Here is a 7,101-nt window from a genome sequence, read left to right as displayed (position 1 = left end):
CGAACTCCCTTTCTAGGTTGCGGTGAGCATCTGATGATCCCATGGTACCTACATGTAAGCAAAGTGAGAAAAGTTCCAAGGACAAAAGAACAAACCCTCCATTACCGATGGGAGTCCCAATGTAAGAAATCCAATAAGAAATCCCGGCTTCCGGTGCAGAGACCGTTAAAAAATTCCCTTCCAAGTAATTCTACACTCGGGGAAATAAACCCAGAGTATAGATTGAGAAAACAGAGCCCTCAATAAAACTTCAACAGACGCAAAATACCCAGAGATAAGTACAAACAGAGCAACCACGAAAAGATATGTTAGCCCGATTCATTAAACATGATAACAAAAAGAATTATGTAAAATACTACCATAATATGAAGATTAGTCAAGGAAAACATGGAGAACATGAATAACAGTTTCCCATAAATGAAGATCGTCCACAAAACAACAATATGAATCTCACCATAACTAAGACAAAGCGTTTAATTATCATATTACTGAGGTAAATCCCTTGCATCGACGACAATAAATACTCTTGAGATCGAAGACTAACCACAAAACCCATAGATCCACAGCAAGAAACCTCAATATATCAGGAACAGAACAGAACTTCCAATTCAACCATCGAAATCGAAGATCAACCACGCAAAACATGGAAAACGCCCATAAACCCCCTCCCTTAAATGAAAAACATCTATAAACCCCCGGCACAGAACTAACGTACCAAAAACAGATTATCACCCCCGATTCAGCGATAAAAAGCGAGGATTAGTCACCAAAACATAGGAAGTAACGGTAATTATCAATTGCAAACAAAGAATACCCCCAGATTAGCAACGCGAACCCGAGCACAACAGAAGCAAAGTATTAATCAGCGTATTATCGATGCAAACCCATGAATTAACAGTAATAACCACCCGCTTCACCGAAAACAAGATAAAACACGAAGATCGCCCACAATTATCGCACTAATACGCAAAACAACCACATACAAGCAACATAAACCCAAAATATCGGGGATCCGTAAGGAAACGACGAACACAATCGGAACAGAGCACCCAATCACAATTTCCTCATGCAAAACATTAGATCGGCGAAGAGAACCTCAATTCTACCAGAGAACCCCTTATTCGCAGATAACTACCCCAAACAAACGGTAAATAAACGTAAATTTCCCCTGATTCATGTTTTACGCCCGTCGCCACCTTTCCCCATGCACCCAAAACACAAATCAACGCAGAACTCAGCAGATTAACCACATATTAAACCAAAAAACGCAATTAAACGATTAAACACAGCTGGATATCCGGATTATCGGACCAATCGGTGCCAACGCCCGCAAATCCGATTGAAATCACAGATCTGCGTACGTCGGCGACCGTAATCTCACGTCTTAATTCAGTAGCTTTCCCACAGACGGCGCTAGTTGGTGTTTAATGAAACCAACACCTAAAACTATGGAGAAAAACCATGAACTATACCTAGTGTAATGACTGGAAGAAGACGGAGTAAAGAACAATCGGAAATCTTGCACGACAGGAGAAAATATCAGTTGTATTTGAAAATGTGAGATAGCGTAAAAAATAATACACGAGCTCGGGCCCTATTTATAGATTTACAAGCAAAGGGGTAAAATAGTAAAAACATCTTCGGTGCATGCGTCTTGCGTGACGGAAGGGTACAATGGTAATTCCGATAATACGCGGGAGACCTTCCCGCGCGTTTATTGGCTCCTCTGATGGAAATGTCTTCTCTGGCGAAGGCGTCTTCTCTGGTGATGTTGACATCTCTGGCATGAAGGACTCCTCTGGTAAACACGTCATCTCTGGTAAAGGTGTCTCCTCTGGCGATGGTGACTTTTCTGGCGCGGATGACTCCTCTGGAGAAGAGGGCTCCTCTGTCAAGAATGACTTCTCTGGTGAGGATGACTCCTCTGGCTAAGAGGGCTCCTCTGTCAAGAATGACTTCTCTGGTGTGGATGACTCCTCTGGCTAGAGTCATTCCTCTGATGGGTGAAATCCTTCTGGTAAAAATGGTTCTTCTGACCCATACGGCTCCTCTGATGAGAGTGATTCCTCTGATTTGTACTCTCTCCCTGCTCTGCATATATTGCTCCTCACCAATTTCAAAGAATCAAATGAACCTGCTAGGACTAATACTAATCATTATTAATTGACATGTTCATCTATTAGATTGCTTCTTCAGTTCGTGGTGTTATTTCAAAGAATCAAATGAACATGTTAATAACGAATTAACTGATTGTAAAAAGCAAAAAACGCATTTAGTTATCAAAAATATATCCATAATATTGCAGAATTAGAGATATAATGTATGTACGAAATATGGTATGCACATATTTAGTTAATATACCATAGACATGTTAATTTGAATGAGGTTAATGAAACAATCAAATCATGTCATTTTCAACGAACATAACTAATGAACATATAACATTATGTCATGTGCACAACAGTTCGTATAATAGATCAATGAACAAACTTAATGAACATGTATAACATCTACAAATGTATTGATATAATAGTTCACAGTCATATCGTTAAAAATATCAAATATTGCAATTAACATATCAATTTGACATATTCACAATATCCAAATATCAAGGTTTTGAGGAGCAGAATGAAATATTTGCCTTTTCTTAATTTGACATGTTCACAAAATTAATTCATAATGTTCGTTGAACACATTCAATGAACAAGTTTCTCTGTATTTATGCAATTGGTCAATTGGGCATGCACATATAGTCTTTTTATCTTCATGTTTTGTGTTCTTTTTAATTTATTAAATTTGTGTGGGATAAAATGATATATTTTGCTAGCATAGTTCAACAAGATTTTATAAATAGTTTTAGATAAACAGTGCTTCAATTCGTTGTGTTATTTCAAATAATCCAATGAACTTGTTAGATTATGAATATGTGAATTTGAAAAGTGGCGTAATATCTTATTGTGTAAATATGAGCTTGGATGGTTACTCATTTTCATAATTGCATACTATTAGTTCATTAACAATTCCGAATACAGCTAATGAAATGACGTATATATGTCGCGACGAACATTATTTCATATATTATTGTGAAAGAGTTATACACTGAGATATACTAGTAAATGAAAGTGAATGATCCATCAAAAAAGTGCATAGTTTTGAAAAATGTTATATCAGATGTTGCTAACGTATAATAATTAATTACATTGAACTGCTAGGACTAACACTATTTGTTAACGAATTAACTTATTGTAACAAGCAAAAACGCATTTAGTTATAAATATAATGTATGTATGAAACATGGTATGCACATATCTAGTTAATATACCATAGACATGTTAATTTGAATGATGTTAATGACACAATCAAAATCATGAAATTTTCAACGAACGTAATTAATGAACATAACAGTTCGCCATGTAATTCATTGAACAAACGTAATGAACATGTTTAACATCTCCAAATGTATTGATCTAATAGGTCGCAGCCATCTCGTTAAAAATACCAAATATTGCATCAATTAACAGATCAATTTGACATATTCACAAATTCCAAATACCAAGGTTTTGAGGAGCATAATAAAATATTTGCCTTTTCTTAATTTTTACATGTTCACAAATTTAATTCATTATGTTGGTTGAACACATTCAATGAATAAGATTTTTTTAATTTATGCAATTGGTCAATTGAGCATGCACATGTAGTTTTTTTATCTTCATGTTTTGTGTACTTTTTACTTTATTAAATTTGTGTGGGATAAAATGATATATTTTGCCAGCATAGTTCAACAAGATTTTATAAATAGTTTTAGATAAGCAATGCTTCAGTTCGTTGTGTTATTTCAAATAATCCAATGAACCTGTTAGATTATGAATATGTGAAAAGAGGCGTAATATAAAAAATATATCCATAATTTTGCAGAATTATAAATATAATGTATGTATGAAATATGGTATGCACATGTCTAGTTAATATACAATAGACATGTTAATTTGAATGAGGTTAATGATACAATCAAAATCATATAATTTTCAACGAACGTAATTAATGAGCGTACAACATGATATCATGTACATAACAGTTCGTAAAGTATTTCAATGAACAAACTTAATGAACATGTTTAACATCTCCAAATGTATTGATCTAATAGATCGCAGCCATCTCGTTAACAATTCCAAATATTGCATTACTTAACAGATCAACTACATATAAAAAATGTATAATATTTATGCATTATTCTTATATCGATACAGACTATAGATTGTTAATATAAAATAGTAGTACCATTATTAAAAAAATAGCAATGAATAACTTCCAAAATATGGCATGTATCAAAAATATATATATTATTGAAGGTTTCCAAATTAACCAAAAAAATCTAGATACCAAAAACCTGGATAAGTCTTATGAAAAAAACAAGATGTTCTATCATCCTAACATAATCGCATCAAATTTCGTTGCATTGTTTGCAAGTTCAATGACATATTCAGATGAATCTGTTAAAACATCATCCTTAAGCTTGTTGTTGGCCCATGAAATTATAGAAAGACATACTAACACAGCCTCAATAGACGTAAGTTAATCTGCGCTGCATTCACCAATCCAGTATTCCAATTTTGTGATGTGTCGCCCTCAAACGTCGCCATGTGCCTCATCAAATACACAGAAGAGTCTATTTGATTTTTCTTGTCTGCCCACTCGAGATCTACAACTTGAATAGTTGATTTGGCAACAGAAGAAGCACTTAAATCTTCACCATTGTGTTGTAGAAACTCCGACAGCAATGAACGCTGAAATTATATAAAGACTTATGAATAAATTTTCCAACATAAAACTCTTCTGGGTAGACTATATCATCATCCAAATCCACAACAACAGTTTTTGGACCTTCCGATTTAGGATGATTTAGCACTATACGAACACCAGTGAGTTTGAACACTTCATCAACACTATCCTTAAATGTTTTTGATATTTTCTCCTTCATTGAAGCATTGTTTGCTAGATTATTTAATGCCTCCATTCTCTCTACTATATTCTTAGCATCCTCCACTAGTTTCTTGGATATAATAAATTCATCAACTACACCTAATGGCATTCCAAATTCCCTAGCCAGCAATCTAAGAGGTTCACGCAACTTCCCTATTCCAAATTTAGGTTGATGGCTTTCGAATCGTTGACGTTCCCGTAAATCATTGCTAGACCAGTTCAACAGTATTGGGAATAGTCTCTTAGCTATGGCACCTGTTATGTTGATACGATCGACGTAAAAAAGCTGGAAAAAAAAGACACATTGTTAGCATGTATTTAAATATATCTCAAAAAGTATCATATATTCTTGAACTTATACTTACCACCAAAAACAATGATTGACCTATATACATCCTTGAATCACATCCAGCCCATGTCTTTCTATTCTCAACCAAACTCCTTATCCTTTATCAATGGTTGTGTTCGCTGTTTCCTTTCCTTTATCCTCATCAATGACAATGTATTTCTTCCCATCTGTATCTCTGGCAGCAGCTTGACAAGCATTCTTCGAGTATTGTTTGTGATAGGATGATGCTTTGTATATATAAAACACATAAATTAAACATTGTATATTGGAAAAATATGTGTTAAATATGATCACACAAAATATCATATGACGCTTAGGTGTATGGAACATACAATTAGTTATGCTACTTTGATTCAGTTGACTAGCAGCACGGAATGAAATTGGTATCTTGCCTAAGTAAAGAATATAAAATATAATATTGTATATGGTTAGAATAATGAATGACTATATATTAATAAATAAACAGATAGTTTGCATTGTACCTTTATCATTTCGTGCATTGTTTGGGTAAATTATCTTTTTCCGTTTCTTGTCCGGAGAAATCAAAGAATCACTTGGTGTATCTGCCAAAACCAGCATATATGTTAAATACACAAAAATGCAACTCTAAACAATGAAGTTTTATAAAGATCACAATACCTGGAACTACAATCTCATTTCTATGCACAGGTTCCATAAACTGTGATGACATGAAAAAAAAAGTATAAGCAATAACAAAATGACAACATTACTTTACACACCATACATATAAATAATCGGCTTCCAAATAAACAATTTTTGAGATACTTAATCATACGCAGAAACATGTAATCTACTTCTAAAGAAGATAACTATATACATTAATAATCAACTGAATGATATTTTGGACATAAATCCCTCATTGTAGTTCATTGAATTCTTAGAACCTTAGAAAAAATGATATTTTACAACAAAAATTAGAGTTCTCAATATATCGTTCGAAATTGAAACTCACATCTGTGGATGATTAGTATTATTGAAGATAAGTATGAGATTGGATTTGTTGTCTTCCTTGTCGCACAAATTCTTCTTTATTAACACAATAAAATAACCCCCTGCAATAGCGAGAGTCGCCACATCGAGCAGAACAAATGAGATTCTTTGAACGAATTGATTCCTCTGTCAAAATATTCGACGAAAACATAGAAATTTCATCCATTCAGTCTAAGTTGATTAGCCCAGATTGGAAATGGAGAAATTTCCGGGATTTGATAGGCTGAAGATTATCACTGTAATTCATATGCCAAATCTGCCCTTATCATATTTAACAATTAAGAAACAACCTCGAGTGGAGATCACGGATCAGGTTAAGGTGAATTCGGAAAAGGAAAAGGTGATAACTAAGGGAGATAACCAAACTGATCCAGGGAGTGGCAATAAATCGGCAGAGGTTCTCAAAAGACCGGTGCTGGAGGGTCCTCAATGGCAGGTGGTTCCGGCTTCGGGACATTCTCAGCAGGAGAAGCAGCAACTTTCCCTGCGAACTCAGGATAAAAATCGGTTTGCGCTACTCTCAGAGGAGGCGGCAGATGGCTCACAATCTCAGCAAGAGACCGAGCAGCAGCAGGCTGCTCCTTTTACGGAGCAACAGCAGTTCACGCCGAGGGGACCGGTGTTGGTTGTGGGTTCTCCGGTTTTGAGGGCAACTTCTCCTTCTAAAGCCAATTGTTTTAACGTTCTTGCTATTGAGGATTCAAGTCATGGGATCGATGCGGCTACGATGAATGCCCCAGATTTTTTGGGCATCTCTAACC

General features: G+C 35.0%; 1 long non-coding RNA gene across 1 annotated transcript; it reads right to left on the bottom strand.

The window, feature by feature from the left end:
* Positions 1–5,654: 5,654 nt before the first annotated feature.
* LOC131014962 (uncharacterized) lies at positions 5,655–6,471 on the bottom strand. The gene is made up of 3 exons (XR_009098390.1): positions 6,303–6,471; positions 5,969–6,008; positions 5,655–5,892 (listed from the first exon to the last, which is right to left on the bottom strand). It is a non-coding gene; the product is annotated as an uncharacterized LOC131014962 (long non-coding RNA).
* Positions 6,472–7,101: the final 630 nt, after the last annotated feature.

Source organism: Salvia miltiorrhiza, chromosome 3 (assembly GCF_028751815.1).
Source record: "Salvia miltiorrhiza cultivar Shanhuang (shh) chromosome 3, IMPLAD_Smil_shh, whole genome shotgun sequence".
Lineage (NCBI taxonomy): Eukaryota > Viridiplantae > Streptophyta > Magnoliopsida > Lamiales > Lamiaceae > Salvia > Salvia miltiorrhiza.
This window is presented reverse-complemented; position numbering and strand designations above follow the sequence as displayed.